Consider the following 23,523-nt stretch of genomic DNA (forward strand, 5'->3'; position numbering starts at 1 on the left):
ACCTTTTAATGCTATATGTATATTATTTTATGTTATATATATATATATATGTATATATATATATATAACTATATATAATGATAAACAAAGTTTTTAAGCTGACCAGTTTTTAAAACTTTAAATTTAATAAATTTAAATATCTTTTAACGCATTTCTTGTCAGGCCGCTGAACCGTTATTTTGCTTTATAATTAATTATATATACCTGTATTTGATCGCACCTTAACATACGAGTTTCGGTGGTGTCCCGCGGCGTGAGTTCACCGTCATTTGTAATGCACGGGCTCTTTCTCTGATAATTTATACGCGGCGTGCAAATTGTGGTAGCAAGCTTTTGCGTTAAGAATATTGTTTTATTTTTAAACTCTCAATAACGAGCCGAAGTCTGCTGTTCGGAGAGTACATAAGTAATTTCATACTCGTTGACAGGCTCTTCGCAGATATTGCTATCGAGATATAAGCATCTTAAACTATTTTTGGGCAAACGGTGAAATGTTATTTCTTTGGGAAATTTTACGATTTTACTTTAGTATTTGATGACGTTTTAATTTTAATGCAATGTGGTTTAATTGAGGATTTACACATTTCAAAAGGTGAAGATCGTTATAGACACAAACTTCGATCTTAACATTCAAAATCTTCAACAAAATGTCGAAGTTAACATCACCAAATAAATTCGTAACTCGGAGTGAATATCAAGGGTGGCCAAGTTCCTCGATAGTCTAAAACCAACTTTCAATATGTATAATGTTTGTACGAGTCACAATTAAAATAATATTTAAGAAGTTTGTCAAAAACAGCATTTAAAATGTTTCACAGTAACAATCACCATTGCTCAATTTTATGTAAATTAGTATAAAAATGAAGTATAAAAATACAAAATAAGTGTCTTGAATATAAACATATAAATTTAAGCACATTTATTGCACTTATACTGATAATTCTTTAAAATGTGGTTAAAAATATATAAATTATATATTATAATAATATATATAAAAATTATTGTATTCATAGATTACTGAATAATTAATACAAACTGATTAAAAAATCTCAGTGAAACAAAAATAAACAAAACAAAACAGAATACAACAATAGACGTAAAGAGGCCGTAGCAAACGTTCATTAGTAAACACTTTTTAATTAATTATAGCTTTGTTTTTGACGCGTTTGAGCGCCGTACAGTTCCTTTCATTACGCTCACGACGTCTCGCGACTCGTCTATGATTTCCGTGTAACAAATTTAAATTAGAGATTTAAATTTTTGGACGAGACAGTACATTCGAATCTGAACTGCGAAGATTGGGGGCTCCGATTGCCTGATCGTCCCTAATAATTTGCTTTTTTTTGTTCAGTGTTCGTGCTGTTTGTGCCGTTAAGAAGAGCTACATATCTGCCAGTTTTCAAAAGGATACTATAACTTCACTACTTGTCAGTGTCATCTACATAATTAAGCCATAAGAAGACCACTGCAGGACACATGCCTCTCACCAGATTTCCAAAAGGACCGGTTAAAAGCCACCTGTGTCCGGAGTCATTAAACGACATTACCAAGGTCGTTTGAACACATTAATAAAACAGAAAGTTCAGTCTCCGGTAAGCGAACACTCATCTAAGCTTGTCACTGTTTGCTAACGGTGCAAGTAAACGGTAAGAAACTAATTTATAATAAGACGGAAAACACGATACGTATAATCTGACAAATCCAGCTCGTGTGGCGGATTATATGCTGCGTGTTCTCTCACAAGATACTTTATTCCAACAGCTGAAATAGTAAGATAATAACAATTTTGTAAAGGCACGGTGTGTAAGACAAGACGAATTTGTCGAGGAACTAAATGTTTTCACTATTTTTCCTGATCAAGACTTACATATATACTATATGTTTCATACAATTTATATATTTATCTAATATTTAATAATTGTAAAATGTTACTTTGAACAAAATGTCAGTATATATTTAAATTAAATATAATTTAAATTTATTTACATTATCATAATTTAGTTAAGTATAAGTTTTTCTTGAGGCATATAGTTTTTGATTGGTTATAGATATAAAAGCTTCAAGGGGTTTAATATTTTACTCTATTGTAACTAGTCACGGAAATAGATAAAAGCAATAAAGCTTGTAAATTCAGGATGATAGTTCTAAAAATTATTGATTTTCGTAAAGAGCCTACTATACAATAATTGACCACTAATGAGATATGACATTTATCCCTTTATAACTTTTACACCTAAAACCAATCGTTCTGTAAAAAACTGTATTTATCATCATCCTTTATAATCATCCTGTCTATTAAAAAAAGTTCTTATAAAATTGCGCATAAATTCAAAAGATACATTGACAAATGAAATTGCGCATTTCAGAGATCACTGTAAACTTCGCGCGTTTTGCAGTTGGCTTTGAGATCCAAATTGATTATTCATAGACAAATAAAGGGTCAGTTAGTCATAAAAGTAGTTTAAATATTGTTAATTCCACATTAGTAATAGTTATGTTTACAAGAATGAAAATAAATTCTGTGAAGCAAATTCCTGTCTACATCAATTTCATTGTAGAAAGCGAGGAAGTTTTAATAGGTTTCGAGTTGTACCAAGTTTTTATTTTATTTTTCAAACTACTCGCTGCAACTAACCTAACGGCGCTACCCCAATGCCTTTGGGAAGATTACTTTGTGGAATACTTTTTGGGTCTGCCATTAATGAAAATATGTAACGTAGTTAACGGTATAGAACATAATACACATTGTAGAGCACAGGACGTAAACGGAATAAAACAGAATATAACATAGTGAAACTGAATAGAGAAAATAAATCCAAAATAGTATAGAATAAAACAGGATAAAATGGGATAGTATAGCATAGAACACGAGAAACGTAAAAAAACAATGATCAGATAGAGCAGAAAATGGTAAAGAAAACAAATACCAGAATATAACGGGACATAATAGTACAAAAGAGGTGAGAATATGATACAAAATAAAACAAGAGTTAAGTATATAATAGAAGGAGATAGAAAATAATAGAAGACAGCTGTAAAAATTAGATAAATGATAGAAAAAGAAAGAAAAATAACGCACAATAGAACAAGAATAGGCGGAAAACAGTAAACATAAAACATCTCTTTATTGAATTCTTGTAAAACAAATAAAAATATATGGTAAATTAAGAAGAAAACAACGTATTATGTACAGTTAAGGGCTGATCGGTCATCTAATTGCATGTAGACTAATGGCACTAAGGCAAAACGTCATAATTTTCTACAAAATAAATTGTCGACATATACAGTGTCAACTAAAACTGTTATAATATCTAAAAATAAACGTTGCGAATACAATTACGAATCGAGTGCTGATTACGGAAGGTTAGAGCATAACACAGAAGCGATAAAAAGAAAGTGTCCTATTACAGAGCGCGGCATTTGCTCCAAAGTAACGGATTATATATTTACAAGTGCCGCTGCATTAAGAATCTTTATGTAACGAGATGAGAATCCTCCGCGCGTGTCAAGTTTATTACGTCGACTTAATTAAGTGTTTGTCTTTATTGAAACTCAAAAGGGACCGACAGAGATAAAAAGTGGGTGCGGAAGATAAAATATTTCCATCTCATAAATGAACATTAATCTTCCTCTCACACATTAACAACTTTTAACTGGTAATTAATGTATACATAAGTGAAACTGGATTTGAATTTAGATTGATAGTAATATAAAAATCTATAGTTTCTATCTCATTACATATGTTAATGCGAAAGAGCAACGTGTTGTAATTATGAAAAAGACATCCTTTAATCACATTTTTTCGATAGATGATGGATTACCTAACCCTATTAGAGATTTTATTACCATTATCATCATTTAAGCCGTAGAGGATCCGGTGATGGACATGGGCCTCGTTGGAAGTTGGCTTAACCAAGTCATCTGTCTACCTGAGTGCACGTCCTTCATTGCGCTTGCCGGTCCGTGTTCTCCGCTACAAAACCTTTAAGCTCCAGAGTCGTCACTCCTGCCATAAATATATTAATTACAAAAATTAAAAAATATTAATAAATTTAATGTTTATGTTATCGCATAGTAAGTTTAATTATCTAAACGTCTTTATTTTAAAATCTTATACCATGACCTATTTTATGTGCACATCGCTTGTGCGATCGATTGCCATTGAAGCCTAAAGATTCTTGAGTGGCACGCTAGTAGACTCCGCCTTGAACTTCTCGGCTGGACATTGGCTATACCCACGCATGCGGGCGGCAACATGGCCAAGGGAAGTCGCTGGATGCGGACAGCGTTAGACCGGTCATCGAAGAGATCTTTGAGGGAGGCCTGTGCCTGGTAGCGGCTATGTATCGGTTGACATGATGATCATGATGATGATCTATTCTACTATATATTGCTATTACTGCAATATCTTTACATTAAAAAGGTATATTTAAAATTAATATGAAATATGTTTAAACCTATTTAATGGTTCATTATTAGTATATATGCAAATAAAACTTTCTTGGGAATCTCTCGGTCTTGTTTTTGTGATTACGGAGTTCCGCTTTGAGATCGTTCGTCGACTTCAATTTTCTTGTCCGCTGTTTAATACGAGTTGGAACTTTGTACTTACGTTATATATGTATCCGAATACTTTGTAGAAAGGATTATAGAAATTGATGAATAGTTTTCTTTTATTTCGTGCGTTTGACAGTGCACGCCCTGCAGATTTATATTGTCGTTTAATGCTGCTTGCATCAATCAATTTTTTATCCACAAAATTAATTTATTATTATCGCATTAAACAATAAATAACGAGATCACCCCGAACTAAGTCACACATTTTTTTATTTTGGAATGCGCGGTCAATAACTACTCGCAGTGAAGTCTGTCAGCAGAGCTAGTAATATACAAATAAAGCATAAACACTTTATTTAAACCCGTTTTTTTTGTTAAAATAAATTAATTTTATTTATTTTATAAAAAATCTAAATTAAGAATATTATAGGTATTTAAATTATAATATAAACAAATGCTTTTAAATGAAATGTGTGTTTAAAGAAAAAAGTTTTCGTTAGGTGAATGATGATGACGTATTTTGCTACGTGTATAAAGTATATTGTTAGAAGAGTTATATACTTGACTGGTTTAGATACCTCATTACGATATATTTTCATATTCTCAAACCATTACTTTGTCGTTTTCTTCAACGGCTTCTATGCCTCGTTAAATGTTTTTATTTCAGACGTCTAATGGTAGTTAAGAAGTTTTTAATTAAGTAGTGTATGTTACATGGTATATATGTTACAGAAAAAAATTCTTTGATAAATGTCAAAGAATGGTTTCCGGTACCGAGAATCAAACCCGAGTCTCCTAAGTGAGAGCAAGGTTTTCTAGGCACTAGACCGTACCGGATATGGACACAGAACAGAATTACAGCTTTACTTACAAGTATAGATTCAATAATTTTATTCAATTTCAGATACTAAATCTAAACATTTTTTAAAAACTGACCGTGAATATTGTGTCCGTTTTCTTCAACGCATGTACTGTTTACCGCAGTTAACACTTTTCCTAAACAGTAACATGAAATTTACGCCGATCGGTGCTCAACTCATTACATACATATTATCGCAGCCTACTTCGCTATCACTTAAATATGCCCAAATATATTTGTCTTTTCCACAATACATGTTTTTTTTTTTAATGTCGATGGATAGATATTCTTTACGATATGGACAGGATATATATACATTAAACAAACTATCACAATAAATTAAATAATACATATTTATTTAAGACTTTTTGGGTTCATTAATTTAGTAAATCATTTAATTAGATATATACAAGCCGAAATAGCTCAGTTGGGAGAGCGTTAGACTGAAGATCTAAAGGTCCCTGGTTCAATCCCGGGTTTCGGCAGCAGATTTTTTTTTATAAAGTCTTTTTATAGTTTCCCTGTAAATGTAACTGAAATTCAAAGGTTCTTACATAATTTGCAATGAACGTTATTTATTGTCAGTGTGAGCCCAGTGATAGAGGACTGAGACTTTTGGTCGCAGGTCGCGAGAATACCAGCAAAAGCGAAAGAAATTACTAAAAAACCTTCGCAACAAGGAATCCTTTATAGGTGAGTTAAATTTGTTTGTAGTATTCATGTAATCGAGCTCGTCAAGCAATATTATATCATCATAGACTTCGTATAATTTTCATTATTATCATTAAAACAACGCAGATCAGGGCGATATACTTTATAAATAAACAACTGTATTGTTAATTATATAAAAACTGTTGTTATATACTATTTTTTATTATAAAAGATCGTTCATTTTAACTTTTATATAGTTCTGATGTTATTGTTTCGACTTATGTTACATGAGAAACAAGAGATAGTTTCATATTTCATATATTAAAATTTGTAAAAAATTACAAAAGTTTCTTTCCGGTACCGGGAATCGAACCCGAGCCTCCTGGGTGAGAGCCAGGTATCCTAGCCACTAGACCATACCGGATAAGAATGAACATTGGGATTAAAGCTTCATTTATCAGAACTAAATGTGTTGTGGTTAATTTTACTAATAGACTTTCGTTCTCAAAAATATGATGGAGTAATTTATTTTCTATTCCTACGAGCGAGGAGTACTTACACTAAACAACTGAAAAAGACTCAATAAATAATCACGAATGAGTGCACAATTCATTGAGTGTCTTTCAGTGAGCTCGTGTGCTTTTTTTTATTAAGTGGACCTTGGCTGGTTACCGAAGATCATCTCCGATGAATGACTCCGACTGCCCTTCCTCGCTTTCATAGAGCAAGTAATAAAGGTTGTATCTGGCCAGGAACGGCAGCATTGGGTTCCTGGCGGATCGTTAAGCGACGCTGACTTAGTTCGTATAATGTAAATAGGAAAGTTAGAAATAGTATAACATTAATATATAATAAATTAGGATGTCAGATATAAAGTTACAGTTAATGTCTTATATAACAGGGTTTAAAACAGTAAGAAGTAAGTTAATTAGATATAGATAATTGAAACAATCAGCTATACCGTCATGCTAAATGTCATTTTTATATACGCTAATTACTTATGGTGGTACAAAGTCTGCTTAAAGATATAGTAAGCTATATTTAATTTCAATATGTAGAAAATAATTTTAGTAACGTTTTTTCTTACTATATTATCTTTACGTTATTTATTATTTTTGAAACGATTGATTTTTCAATAGGGTGTACTATATATTGTTTGACAGCAGATGAGCTATATATTCACCCCTTTAAAGCTTTTACGTCCATATCAATCACTATTTATACTGTAAAACATTAAAATCATAGTAACCTTACGTAAAACTTTACATATTACCGTAATTAAATAAGATTTTTTTCATTATCTCTCTGTTCATATAAAATACGCATCAACCTTTTTTTAATCAAAAGTTGTTCGCGGCTGGTTTGCTGTAAAGCCTTTACCACGATGTTTTAAAGCTTTACAAAAAGTTTTAAAATTACGTTCCTGCAAAGTCAATTACATCGTTCGGTGTCCGCAGACTGCACAGTCGTAGCGCACCGCTACAAATGTGAACGCTACTAAGAGCGCGTGGCGGACTGCGGTCGTTGATTAAGCTCCACGTGAGCTCGCTTTACTTTCAGTTGATGTGTACTACGTTATTTATATTTTAAGTTTCAGTTTCTTCATAAATTAAACTAGCGCTCTTATCTGTTAATTTATTCTTGCTTTTTTCTATATAGGATCATATATTGACAACTTACGTACGCTATGAGAAGAATGTCGGAAAAGACAAATTTGACAAAAACTGATATCAGAAAACTCTCCCATATAGTGACATCGTTTAATTATATTAAAAGGGTACCACACAGTCTCAATCAGTCTCCTTTACAATATCCTTAATACAGTTGTAAGGCAATACATTACCAAGCTTAATGAACACTTAACAAAAAGACTTCACACAGTAATACAATATTTGTTAAATTTTTGTATAATTGACATGCAAATACATTAAACTACACTGTGAACCTATGTGAGTAAAGACTTTTAAAAGTAAAAACGCATTCATTTGTTTACAAATTATAACTTGGAAACTAATTTTATAAGAAAAATGATCATGAGTTTAGAGATAATATCCCAAAGGGGTCGAGGCAACAAAAATTTGATAACTTAATAGTCTGAAAAAGATGTCAGGTATGAAAACTATTAAAATTTTATTAAAGTACATACAGCTTTTATTGATATACTCAGTATTAAATGAGTGATTTCATTTTGCAAGATTAATAACAATGGTGAGGGTGATACTCAGTGAAATATTGCAGAAGCACTTATTTTAACAGGTATTAGAATGTTATTGTTTCTAACGAGTTGATCATGGTCTAGTCAAACTATGTTAGTTGACAAATGCGAACAAAGTGGTTTTGTATTTTAAAAAATTCTGTAGTGCATAGCGTAGGAATCATTTTTTTCCATGCACCTTTTTTACCTTCTTAAACAACCTTCTAACCTAATAAAATTAAAAGTATCCGATATCCAATAAAACTATAGTTTTCGTGTTATATTATTTTAAAGGGGCTGTTGTTTAACAAATTATTATTAATATTATAATCAATGTTAGATTACAGGAAACCGAAGACCTGTTAGGCAGAAAGATTTGATGCGTAATATCTGTCATAGTTCGAGTCGTTACGAATTTTTTTTTCATATGAATTAAAATTGTTGTGATTGCCATCCTTACTTAAAACGAGTTTATTCTTTTGAAAGATTATCCACTGCTGTTTTCGTTTTTTTAATATAAATTGTTATAGCGCAACCGAAGCAGCTGTCGGCACAGAATCGTTGACCCTTCTGGTTCTCCGTCACTTTGTGCTGGCGCCTAAGAAAATTGATCACACCGTATTAACTTTAAACAATAGTTAGAATAACAATTATGTATCACTTTGTTTATGTCAGGAGGAGTTAATTATAAACAAGTAATATTGTTATAATCGCTGATACCCATACAAAGTAAAAAAATGAAGCGATTATGAGAGATAGGGTGCTCTTGAGTACTACTTCTGCCAATTAATACTTAAAGCAACCAACATAACTCGGTTATTGATATAAGCCATAACTTTTCAAATTATAAATTGTTAGTGCTGTACAAGATTTTGTGAAGTAACATTTAATTAGTCTTAGTCACATTTAAGATAATAGAAATTTAGACGAGTTTTCCCTACCTATCGCAAAAAAACTTAAATAGCTTTTATCATATTAAATAGAAAAACTTAAAGCTCCCGTAAGTACACGATGTTATCTTTAAAAGAAACACCTAAGCAACATCGCTGGGATACAATTTGCAGTAAATTTTGATATTAAACCCTCATCCCTAAGAAGTTAATCAGAATTGAATGTATTTTTCGCAAAAGCGGGGTTAATTCTTAACCTAAAGTTTTTCTGCATTTTTAAAAGAAATTTTGCATGGCACTCTCGTAGTCGGTAACTAAAAAAAAGATTAAATTATCTATTTACAGTACTAAATGAACTAAATATGTTTGATGTACTGTGTCAATGTTACATAGGTTTCATAAAGAAGAAAAATAAGTAAGACGGTGCTACATAGAAGAACGCGTAAACATTTTTATAAACACAATATTTTATGTAGTCGTTATATATTTTGTTTAATATTGCACTGGTAAAAATATATAAATACATAAAAATATGAGCGATGAAGCAGAAGCTTGTAAAAAAATTAAAAAGTTGAGGGCCTCAACGTTTCTTTGGTGATTGATTGTACATAACGTATTTATTTAAATATGTTTGTAATATATGTGTGGTTTTATAGAGTCATTGAAAATAAGTGTTATAGCTTTAAAGCGGCGAATGTGTAGCTGTTTTGCTGTCAATGAATGTATGTATTATATTTCCATTAATCATTGTTTTTTGTAATAATAAATAAAATCATGATAATTTAGTAAGAAAAAGTATTTTAACAATTCACATTAATACATATTAAAATTAATTGTTGTTTTCTATCCCTTTTTGCACATTTTTTCACTGCCAGAAGTTACAGTACTGTTGCATTCCCTATAGAAAAAATAAATTACTGTAATATATTTCAGGGCCATCACTTTATACAGAATGATTGGAAATAAGTGTTAAAGCTTTTTGCTAACAAATGATTTATACATTCAGCGTTTTAAAGCGTTTAGACTCATAGCAAATCACTTTGTATAAACATATAAAAATGATTCCGCCATTTACTTTACAGAATTTAGTCATCTTTTTGTTATAGGTTTGTAATAGATTGCGTAAGGTTCTTTTGGGAACTAACAACAGAAAAATTGTGGTGAAACTTGTAAGAATTCAGAAAATATAATGGAAATCGAAACGAAGCGTTTGTCAGTCCGCCACGAATTTCCCGCGTTTGGCAATTCGCTTTAAGTTTCGAATTGATTTTTCATAGCTGTTGGCAACTTTTATCAGATAAGCTAGTTTTCTAACAAAACAGGGTTTCAAAGTCTTCAGATATCTAAACGTTTCAAACAACGCTTCGACTTGTTTGTTTTTTGGTCAGAAAGCCTAATTGTGTGAGTTGGTATCGCGAGCTTGAAAGGGGCAGGGCGCAGAAAGTGCTACCTCGTTTTACCTCGACCTCATCGGCTTCTATTACTTGGCTAATATAACTGCCACTTCGGAAAGAACTAAGAGATGAAATTGTGGATGAAATTCCTATAACCCTTTTATCAATGATTGGAGAAGACCTGCTCCGTATCAGCGGCTTTCTCTGCATGAAAAAAGAGAAAAAACAGAAGATCTTTATTGTTGGCTTAGCTTAAAATTAATTCAGGTAACATATAAGAAGAATACTAAAAATGAGAACCCAGTTACTATTAATTTGTATTATCCTATATTTTTTTAATGTTTTTTTTTATAATTAATTATGCGTGCGGCGGCTCGCGTCGTCGAGGGCGGAGTGGTTATGTCTAATTACGAATAGTTTCCATTTTGTTCGGTGTCATATCGTTCAGAAAATCGAGAACACGTCTTGACTTGAACACGATAAGATATTTAAATGCACTCGGATAGATTGCTAGATAGGTGACGGCGCCTTCAAGGAAAAGATTTAATTTTATCCGCGGCACATATTATATCCACAACAAACATTATATTTATTTCCCCAAACAAATCACAAAACTTAGTTATATACCCAAAACTACAATCGCCTGTATAATGCGATGACTTTGAATCGTGTAACATTAGTTTATTGTTTCTATTGGGATTTAGGGACGGATAATGTAATATGTAGTGATTCTAATTTTGAAATCGCTTTTTCTCACTTACATGTTTTGTGTATCTTAAACTGACAAATTTATTGACTTATAGTGATTAAGCAAATGAGCATTCACATCTTTAAACATATTAAACCTATAATTAATCACCCAGTTTATTTTAAACAGTGATTTTTCATACATCACTAACATAATTTAGGAGAGATAATAAAAATTCATCTGAAACGTGCTTAAATATTTTTATAAATGTTCTATAATTAAATCAAAGGAATACAAAATGAAATATTATGCCCTCTGTTCAATTTAAAAAAAACAGTTTTTAAACGCAAGAGATTTTCCGAATGCACGCAGTGCGCGGAGAACTAAAGCGCTTTTATATGCCATGTGCATTAGCATTTGTTAAGAATTTATCGAGGAATATAAAATATGTTTAAAGGTGCGACGTGTGTATGCAAATACGTTTGAAGGAACTTCTATGTACCAGCAATAGCATTGCGCAAACATTTGAGACGTCACTGAAAGAACTCGCATTCTTAGCAGGAATACGTAAATAGTGAATTCTAAAACCCGATGACATTTTTATTCTATTGATACAATATACTTATGAAAGGATGTTAATGGTGTTTTCTTGAAAAAATAAGTTTTTAAATTTTACAGGTAAAACTGTTACCACATCATTATCATCATCATGTCAACCCAATTAAATGTATAGACCTCCTCAAAAGATACCCCCAGTGACCAATTTGCGCTTCCTGCGATTTTCGACTTTAAGTGTGTTAAAGATTTACATGAAGGAAACTTTTGATGACCATAAAAGTGGATGCACGGTGACCACGAGGTCGTAGCCGCGTGCGCTTGTCTGATCAGACACGCTCCTCAGTAGTGAGAGATACGACGCAAGGAAATCTTGAAGGATACGTACTAACCACTTTGGTGTAGTGGCATTTAAATGTTAGAAATAAATAGCAAGATTTTTTTAAATTCTCATGACGTCATCCGTAAACCAAGTTGATAACTCTGAGAGTTTTTAGAACTGACCTGTTTAAAGATAATGTAAAGAAAAACATTTTATATTTTAAAAATAGAAATCTCTGCCGATCTTTTCACGTACATTTAATTATTCTATAATTTTTTTCACAAATTGCGTAAACGATTTTAGAACGGTTTTCAGGACAATGATTTACTTTTAAATTAAGTTAATATGTACTTTTTTAGCATCGTTATATTTTTGCTTTAATATGTTTATTCCGTGGAAGTAACGAGCTCTTTGCGCTTACTGCTTACTTAATATTACATTTTAACAATACTGTTTTATTTCCTTAGTGTCTACTCTCTTATACATATATATATATATATATATATATATATATGTGTGTGTGTGTGCGGTATATATGTATATATAGTGCCCATTTTTTTTTCTATTAATCGGACAAGTAACATTTCATTTGTATTTGTGTTAACTGCCTTCACCCAAAATTCTCTTTCAATAAGTGTACGAGTGTTGTTGTTATGTACCCCGCGACCTCAATCTTATGATTTTTTTGACCTATTGAATTTTCTATTTTTTTAACCATCCGTGAGCACTCACTGACTTCATTTTATTTTCTTAACTCACAGCATTAATGTCAGATGACGAAATATTTTATTTTATAAAATATCCAGCAAGACGTGTACATTAAGTGTTTATGTGACACCAAATACCTTGCAGTAATTACGTCTGGATGGTTAGGCCCGAAGCGTTGAGTACAAACCGTTGTTTTACTCGACATCTAACAACATCGCATCAAATAAAACAAGCTCAATCTTCAAAGTAATCTGCCTATTTGCATATCTCCGGGTGCTCCCGAGAATTTGTTACAAAGGCATCAGCTGTGCGCTAGTTTTGTTGAAAATAACTTTAATGTGACTCGTGTCATTACAAAGTAAGTGGAAGAAGCCACCGAAGCACGAAAAACTTTAGTGAAATTGTATTAGTTTCTCATCTTGAAACTTAACAACTATTAACGCCAAGGCAATTTTTCCTTTTTTATAATTGATACGGTTTTATATATAAGCGATAGACCAAGGACCAATCCGACGACTGAAAACCATAGGGCGGAGATCAAAGACTAGAGACGGGATATCGAAAACAGAAGACTGGAGGCCGTAGGCTGAAAAACAAAAACCGAAGACTGAAGAGCAACAAAGACGACAAAGAATTAAGATCGGGAGCCATATATTCAAAAAATAAACCGGAGACGGAAGACTGGTCATTGGTGACCGGGGACCACTCCTTCAGAACAAATTGACAGTTTAAACTTTCAACTTAATATTTTATTGAAACTAAATCAGAAATTTGTGTTAAAGGCTATAAGAATTTTCGCTATAAATTAAAAAATAAACAATTATTTTCAAAGCTATGGTTTGAATTTACGTTAACGAATACAATGCAAAAACCTGGCTCAGATACTGGGATTCAAATTCTAATTTCGAATCTAAGCCTCCTGGGTGAGAGCCAGGTATCCAAGCCACTAGATCATACCGGATATAAATAAAGCATCACAAGTAAACTAAGTATTTGATTCGCATTATCAAATCTATTACATTAATGTTTATATAAATAACATCAATAACTTATAATATACGATAAATAAGTATTTTTCCTTCAAAATAAATATTTATGTAACGTGTAACTGGAATAACTCGAAAAGAGAATTCATTTGTAAATACAAATGAATTCTCTTTTCGAATTCATAAAAGCTACACTAGAAATTGATAATCAATTGGTACGATTTACATAAGCGATATATTTTAAAGACTGGGAGATAATTTTTTAATACGCAAGCATTCTTTTATTCGCTGTTTTTATACGTCATTAATAAATTCTGTAGAATTCCAATTTGTAAACCATATAGGTCATTCAGATTTGAGGAGTCGCCTGAAAAATCACTGTTGCGTGCTTACACAAGGCTTAAAGAAACATCATCGGAAATATTCAATTCAATCCAAATATATTTTATTAGGCTTACGATGGAATACGTCTCTTCACGACGTTAATTTGTCTACAACCTCTTCGGGTGATAAACGCATCGCACATGAATCAACTGTCGACAGAAATTAAGCGAGACTATTTTTTTAAAAATAATGTACAACATACAAGTGTTATATTCAATCTACATTGAAATAATTTGGAAGCGAACGCATCAATACAAAGGAGCACTAACATATATGAAGTCATTTGCAGTGTAGTAACCATTAGCACACAAACGTTTTTTATATATTTTTTTTTAAATCTAGATATGAAAGTTTTTGAATATTATTATCTGGGATCCTATTGTCAAATCATATACATTACTAATAAAAAAAGTTGCTAACTCGGAAAATTGTGGTATTTATATTGTGTATAAAAGAAACCTCACGCTGTGATTATATAGTAAGGTTTTGTCTCCTACTCTATTAAAACTAACTTAAAACTAACGTCACCTAAAACATCAGATTATAGTTTTGAAACGGATTGCAGGTAAAAACATAATAAAAATGCTTTTAAAAAATTATAAATGCCATTAACAGCTTCAACTGATTGGTGCCAGAGAACTGAATCCTGAGCCTAGACTTTTAGCAATCTCTAAGCTCGAGGGCACTTTGAGACTTGGATTTGTGTAAGAACAAAGTTTTTTTTTTATGTTTAAAAAAATATAATACTTAATTTTTTTTAAATATTGTTATTTTTATCTTCGTCATTTCTGGTAATGACATAAGTTAAAAAGTATACAACAGTTTTATACTGAACGAATGTTGAGAAGGTTTTCATAAAGCGAGTTCGTGTACGATGTGATTGGCAGCAATTTGCACTCAAGGTATAAATTAGCGAAACCACAGAGGACACAAACCCGACGCGTAAATTGAAGAGCCCGTGCATGCCGCAAGCACCGTTCCGAACCACGTGTTAAGGTGCGACATATTATTATAATGTAATACGAAATCAAATGAATTCTACGTATTCCATCTAAAGTTTGATTTTAAATCATAATCGTCACCATAATTACGCCAATTATTTTTCAATGTTTTAAAAATAATTTTTCCTAGAATTGGAAGGTCAGACACCGGATTATTTGTACTCTTTACGGAATCGATAAATAGATAAAAAAAAGCGATTGCTTATTGATGCAGAAGCTTTAGACGGGTGTGTGTGGTGTAGTTCATTTGCTGTCAATTAAAATACGGTGCACCCTATCCTAAAATCAATGGCGTTAAACATAACAAATAACACCATGATAATAGAGCTCTCAAAGTATATTATAGGTTTAGTAATCCACATATTCTTTGAATATTACATTAATGCTGATCTGAAAAAAAGTATGAAAGCTATAGTTAAAAACATAACAAACGTAGTTGAGACTCAAAACGTATATTTAATTCGTCTATGAAATATATCTTAGTATTATGTAATAAAAAGTATAACAAATGGAAGACAAAAATAATTTCTTTTTATAATCAAAAACATTAGCACTATTTTGTGCCGTAAGGCTGTTTTGTTGTCAGTGACTTTAAAATTTTGATGTTAACAGTATAATTTAAGAAAAGTTGCCGGACCACAAAGGAGCTCCTCAGAGTCCATTATGTATTCATAGCGGACGTTGCTGTAGCTTGAAAATGTTGACGAAATGCTAAACACTTTGAAGTCCGACGCTACAGATAACATTTGACAAAATATGATTACGGTAATAATATTTTTTTATAATAAATAGATGTGTAATAAATATTTTAAAATTTAAGTAACCTAGGCACAAATTAGAATAATTTAAATACTAACCACAATAATGTTAAATAAATTAAAATTGCGAACAATTATTGTAAATATGCTTTAAATTTTTTTTGAAAAAGAGCCTATTGCTAGTTTCAGTCATATTTAAAAACGGAATTTACGCCTAATGAAGATCGAGTTAGGATTTTCACGTTGTATCGGTGCGAATACATGCCAATTTTTTTTAAATAGTGTGCTGTTTTTATGTAATCAATTTTATTTATATCTCGATCAAATGGTATAATTAAAATTAAATTGTAAAATAAAGAAATGCTCGCTCTCGCACTGTTAGGACGCCAGTTGTAAAAAAATCTAGAAAAGTATCAAAGTTTTAATAAGTTTATTTTTAAGTCTCAATGCTCATATGAAAGTGCTGTACAGACCAAGACCTCTTTACTCTAGACAGTGACACGAGTATAGCTTAAGTACACTAACTTATAAAGATAGTTGTAAATAAATTTTAATAATGGACTAATGTAATAAGGAACTATTATATATAATAAAATAATATATATTTTTTCGATTATGAATGGTTTTACAACTTAGGGATAAACTGCTCTAATTATTTTTGAAAGTAATCGTAATATAATCCGACCGAGTTTGTTGTGTATTCTTCACAAATCTGGCCGCCGCTTTAAGTTAAGGAACACAATCTTAACGGCGCGTCACTTTGTTCTAATTTGCAGCAGACTGCGCTCTTCTCACATACTTATCATGACGTACACAAGTGCTTCGCTAACTTTGTGCGGCCAGAAGTTATTGGCTGTGGCATTTTAATAGGGAAAAGACATATTTCACAGATATTAATTTATACAAGGATATTGGGAAGAGATGCAACAGTTATGAAGATTTTTGCTGACAACTGAGCTCACATCCGCATAAAACTTTTACACCTATAACCTGTAAACGTATATAAAAACAGATCCGTTTTTACTTGTTCGACACGTCACCGGAGAATAACTTACCTCGTCTTTTCTTAAAGTTTCCTAATACTATGTAATATGTTTGTATGGAAAAGTACTTTGCGCTAATATATTGACTCTATTATAAACTTCACGCGTATATAGTGTCGAAATTTATGACGTCGACAAGTTGGTCAATATTTATCGATCATAACATTCTTTTTAGTTATTTCACATTTTAAATGCAATTAATAAAGTGATAATTCTGAAATATGTTACATTAATTAATATTTTATATTACATTGCAACAATGTTAGTAGTTATGCGATAGGTATGTAGCTTCTAATGTAATAGCTGCGTTGGTTTTATCATGTTATCTACTATGAAATACGTTATAACACTCTTAAACACGTTAAAACAACGTGAAAACGTTATTAAACGTATAAATATAGATAAACGATCCTCGATATATTTACGAAGTCAATTTTATTTATTGTGGACAAATCCTGCAAAATTATTTATTTATAAACACAAAATTTACAGAAAGAAAGTCTAATTAGTATTTGTTCTCAGGTCAATATTTCTTACATAATAAAATGACCCAAACTCCGTGTGGGCTACACACGGATCCGATTCATTTTCGCCCAAAGACCCTCATTATACAACGTCCCCGTTCTCAAACCTTAATTGTTTCCAATTTGTTGTATCTGACCATTCTTAAAACGTAGGCTGAACACATCAACAGTTAATATCCTGTTGTTTATTATGTTAAAAGGAACAAATTAAAACTAGACATACTTTTTAACAGTGAAATCTCTTGAATTAATTTGGATTGTTTAATATACAAACCAATTTCAGTACTGACATTTGATTGATATTTCAATTCCATTTCCACCTACATACTGACTTATTGCGATATCTTCTTGATATTTATACGATTAGGTACATAGGGATATTTTTCCCGAGTACAAGTTAGCAAAGAAATAATTTTACGAAATTCCACGCGAAAGGGGGGAAGGTGCGATAAAAAACTATCGCTCTTATATTTTTGGCTTGTAAAATGTAACCATGAAATGAATATATAAATAATTATATAGTATATAATTAAGAATAAATATATTTCAATATATTATGACAACAGTTTATAACATACTGCACGTATGTCTCTAGTTATTTTGAAGATTTTAACGAAGAAGCTAGGTTCTGCGGTGTACGAGCAATGGTAGCACGCCAAACAGGACTGAGACTTACTATCATAGGTCGCAGGTTCGATTGCCGGAATACAATCTTACACAATTCACACTTTGTACATCAATGACATAGGATTGCTGTGGCACACGAATAAGATTTCACAGGATGGCAGGTGCTTTACAAGGCCTATGCTTTGTAAAGGGCTAAAACGACGATGAGTTACGACGGTATCAATGTGTAAAAAACACTTATATTTTACTGTTTTTATTCATAGTTCGTTCGACTTTCGAAAAGATCGTCTGTCCTACTTTAAAGATAACTGGGGGATACATACAAAAAGCTCAAAATTTATTAAAGGTACTTTTGCTTACATTCAGTATTTATAAACGTATAAATACATTTATGGAAGGCATATAACTTTACTGTATATACTTTAAAGATTATGCTTTGCGAGGTGTTTTGTAATACAATCTTACTATCCAATTAACTCCGGGTAAAATGTAACCGAATTATTTACAAGACACTTGATATTTTAAAGTATACTCGAACATAACTAACTGGTAGATTTCGTTTTCCGAATTACTTAGTGACCGGTTTTAAATACAGACCAGTGCTGATGAGAAGTAAGGTGCGCTAGGTTTAGGCGCGGCTTAACTTGTGAGGAGGAGGCCCACTGTATGGAACAGGCCCTCCTAAAGATCTCACATCCAGCAACTTCCAGCGATCTTGACTATGTCATCGGTTGAGTCTACCTAGTGTGGGACCAGCACTTGCCGCGTCTACTAGCTTGTGATCATCAAACGAGAACCTTTCAACCGCTAAGGCTTTAGGTTGCACAAGCTATGTGCCTAGGCCACTTCGACTTTAGACAATCAATTCTACGAGCTACGTCGGTGGTTAGATTTCGCAGCGAAGCTACGAACATAGAGTTTCTACTTTTAATATATCATTATGTTTTCAATTATTAAGGTTCTTAAAACTTATCATCGAAAAATTTTGAATGAATGTAAATATAAGCTTAATGTTCTGTTTTTCTCGTTAAGGATTTCCTGTGTTAATACGTTCGTTATTACAAACGACCAGTTTGCGTGTACGATACTCTTTTTTAAAAGTCATTCCCACAACGGAACAATAAACGTTAACTGAATTATGTTCAGACTCAAGTCAGGATCTAGAAAATATGTAATGCTACTTGTGTATATACATATATACCTACTAATATTGTTTATAGTTATTATTTCTGTGACGGCAAGCCACAGCTTGCCCTATTAGCATTTACAGTGTCTACGGATGATGTTGAAGATGACGAAGCTGTCATACAGAAGTATATTCTAAATTCTATACCTAAGTACACCTTCGAATATGAAAGAGGCTTTATGAATAAATTTATAAATACATTTTTTATCTAAGAAGCTACATATTTAAGCTACATCATTTTATTTGGTCACAGATCGGAATATATACCAATCTTACTTAATACCTAGATAAGAACAAACAAACATAAGAAAAAAAATTAAATACGTAACTAGTAATTCGCAAATTTGAACAACCGAAATTATTAAAACTCTAAGTTATTTAAAATATTACTAACATTAAATTTATTAGAGGCCTGAGGATCAGATGCAATATCTTATGACACCCACATAAATCTTTCACAAAACGTGTGTACAATGACCGATATATTGTAACATGTTTTAATACCGTGTAATCATAATCATAATTCATTAATATACTCAATTACGTATACGAATATAAAATACGAATAAAACTCATTCAATAACGCACTAGAAAATGAGTAGGAAAGACAATATGTTATTTTAATATTATCTTTGTCATTATTTCAGTCAAGTCCATGGCTGGGTATAGGCCTTCCCTATAGATTTCCAGTTAAAAGGTTTTCATCGTTAAATCTATTTCCAATCGAATGGATACCCAGTGTCCTTTCATTTCTTTTCTTTCTTGGTTACAATTTTTTAAAATTATTCTCCCTTGTCCTTAACTTCTTTACGTCAGAATTTGCCAAAAGACGGTACAGGTCAAGGTGACAAAAAATAATGTCTTTACTTCTACTTTTACATGCTATATTTATTACTGTTTTCTATTATTTATATTATTATTATTTTTTTACAATATCTTGCTTATTTTTTATTTACAAAAATATACGTCACTTTCGTTTATATTTATTTTTCTATGCAGCCATAAATTAGATATTAGAAATAGAGCGATGGTAAGCGACCTTCATGCGTCGTCTTTCGACGACCTTAAAAAGGTTGTCTGTCCACCTTTTGGGTGGATGTCCTACGTCGCTGTTATCTTAAGGTTCTGGAGCGGAGACCACGGATCGGCAAGCGTAGCGTTTCTACAAGTCGTTACTAAATATTAAAACAATAACAGGAAAAAAGTAATCAAATTAGAATAAGTTAATTTGCATATAACTTTAAAAAAAATTAAGCTTATTTTGTTTATGCTCAAACGAAATTATTTTTCGTCTAGTAACTTTCATTATTAGGCTTGCCTTTTGAGCTTACAAAAGTTGTTAACAATAGAATTCCAGCGAGAGTTGAACTATCGACACTCTCTTTTTTTTTTCAAACAAACTTTTCAAACAGTATTTCTTTTAACGCCACGCTTCGGTATTGCTTTGCCAAATAACATGCGAATTTTTTCTCTTATTAGAGGTTATTGCATTCGTAGTCCACGATAGAAATGACACATTCCTTCACTAAACAAAAGTCTATACCTACCCTTGTATGACACATTAAACTGATTCATGTTCCTAAACAAATTTTATATAAGTTTTCCTTATATCTCCATAAATTTACTATATAACAGGTTAGAAATTGACTGCATGCACCTTTTCGGTGGACGTCCAATGCTGCTGTTTGTTGGCCCGTGGTCTCAACAGTATAACATAAAGGCTCTTGCAGCCCTCTATCCTTTCAACCTGCCATCTGCTTGACTATGTCCGATATTTTTCTTAGTCTTAGTATCCCTTCATACATAATTAGCTCAGGTTGAGAAATTCGAGCGTAGCATTCTGATCTACATTCACTAAGTGAGTTTACGTGTTATTGTTTATATTTAAAAATACACTCGTAGTATTCGTAAAAGTCCTGCGGCGCAATTGATGATAAAATTAATATTTTCGTTCTAAAAATAGAAGTCGTACCTTAAAACTGGTTGTTTTATTTTAAAAAGGAAGAGGAAATTAAGAATTACTGAATTTATTATTGAAATTATTAGGTGTTGATTGGGATTTTATTATATATACTTTGTGTGCTCATTATTGTGGTACTAGAAAGTAAAAAAGTCCATATAATATGTAATACAACAAAACATTAAATAAAACACCATTATAAAATATATATTTCAACGTAATTCACCGTGGCAGGCTGTGCCCTGTGTAGAGTGATATATTAAGTCGTAAGTTTTAATTTAATTCTAATGTCATTCGTTTATATTAATTGTAGCCGTAGAAAGTCCTCAGTTCACTTGACGTGTGACACGTAGATATCAGTATGGCGACTAGAAAATAACTATTTACATAGTGTTTGTAACAATAGAACACATAAAGAGAATACATATGAACAATTCCTGAATTTTAATACATTAAACAAAATATAACGAAATTGTTTAAAGAGTTTGCGATCCTAATTAGGTCTGAACTTTACAAATTTGAGTCGACTTCTGATATTATTTTTGTGACTTACACCTCACGGTGAAAACAAGTTCGTTGTAAAACCTTTATTTGCCGCTTAAAAGTTAACATATTCGAACATTGTTTCGGAGAAATTTAATTAAATTTCTCCCTCCAATATCCTCCTCCTTTCCATTTTCGGTCGTTTCGCTACCCTTGTCTTTTACTTTATGATGCGCAGCAGAAATTCATTGCACCCTTAAATGTTTTTCTTTTTGAACGCAATCAAAATGGTAACGAATGGACTTCTACCAGACAATAGTGTTTTTCCAACAAAACATCGTTACTGAATGGAATGGTTATCAAAGAGGTTTTAAAAGTATATGAGATATACTATGTATATTTTCATTCAAAGTATATTCATATTATTTTATTGTTATGTACTTTATTAGTGTTCATATATTATTGTAAAAACTTTCATTATAAATAATAGTTTTGTGTGAAATGCTTCATTAGTAGACAGGCTGATTGTTATTAGGTGGAAAGCTTTAAAGTAGTGAATGTAAAGCGGATTACTACATATTAAAATTAATTACTGTTTACTATCTATCCCTGCAAACTTTGTACTGCCAACAACTATTAGCTTGACCCATCCTGATAGAAAAAAAAAACAAGTTATATATTTTTGAGTGATACATTATACGGAGTAATAACAAATATTTTTTTATTTTAAAATCTTTTACGGACAAATGGGATATACATTCATACTTTTAAAGCTTTTACGCATATAGCAGTACACTGTGTTACTAAAAAAGAATCGCAAAATATTTTTCTATGGGCAAGACTAGAGAACAGCTCGATGGAGGCGATCTTTTTATATATTTAACAACACTTTACATAGCACTGAGTAAATAAAAGCTGCCAGTCTCTCCCTCTAACGTTTAAACTCAATTAAAATAAAAAAGACGTGTTAGGATACAATAAAAAATACTGTACCTAATTCTTTATTATCGTAAAATGTAATCGTGTTACTGAAGTCTGGGGCACAACGCCCATGCAGCCGTCGGCCGTTGGGGCCGAAGGGTTCTCTAGTAGCGAGCACGAGCCTTCGCTAGATAGACCGTCGAGATTATCAAGGCCGCGGGAGTCGCTAGATGCGGGCAACGCGAGACTGATCCTCGTGGCGATTTTTGATGGAGGCGTATGCCTTGTACTAGGCGTCTATCAGCTGTTGTACGTGTTGATTTTAGTCTTGCAAAGTACGATATAAAACAGTTATTTATGAAAGTAATCGTTATTTACTATTTCGACATTAAATCTAAAAATAAAGTGATCACTCAGAAAACCTTTGATAATAGTATTATTAGATGTCATAGAATCAAGCATGATAGTACTTAAAAGTATTTCCAGGTCGCTGCCGCAAAAGAAATGCCTTAATTTCTTTTTTTCATATTTTCAATTTTATTTTATCAAACTTTTGTTTTAAAATAATTGACTTTAAAATATCGGGGTAGAAAGCTTAAGCACTTTCTGTTTTTTTGTAAATGAATCAATTGTGCTTTGTTAAATCCATTTGTCTCTGTAATTGAATAAATAATATATAAATCTATAATAATATTAATCGACTGCGTTTAGCACCCTTATATTAATTTAAAATTTTAAAAAAGTAGTAAAGAGAAAAAAAATAACAGGAAAGGGTCTGTTCATAGGTAGCAATGTTATAATGACTCTCATTGTCCTCGCTTATTCATTTTTA

At 31.8% G+C, this 23,523-nt stretch overlaps 2 non-coding genes across 2 annotated transcripts; one reads left to right on the forward strand and one right to left on the reverse strand.

Moving 5' to 3' along the window:
- Positions 1–5,828: 5,828 nt before the first annotated feature.
- Positions 5,829–5,901, forward strand: TRNAF-GAA (transfer RNA phenylalanine (anticodon GAA)). Its single transcript has one exon. It is a non-coding gene; the product is annotated as a tRNA-Phe (tRNA).
- Positions 5,902–6,419: 518 nt separating this feature from the next.
- TRNAE-CUC (transfer RNA glutamic acid (anticodon CUC)) lies at positions 6,420–6,491 on the reverse strand. The gene has a single exon. It is a non-coding gene; the product is annotated as a tRNA-Glu (tRNA).
- Between the last annotated feature and the right edge of the window lie 17,032 nt (positions 6,492–23,523).

Source organism: Battus philenor, unplaced genomic scaffold (genome assembly GCF_028537555.1).
Source record: "Battus philenor isolate CCGP_79_NKW_IND1 unplaced genomic scaffold, ilBatPhil1.0.hap1 SCAF_25, whole genome shotgun sequence".
NCBI classification, from domain to species: Eukaryota; Metazoa; Arthropoda; class Insecta; order Lepidoptera; family Papilionidae; genus Battus; species Battus philenor.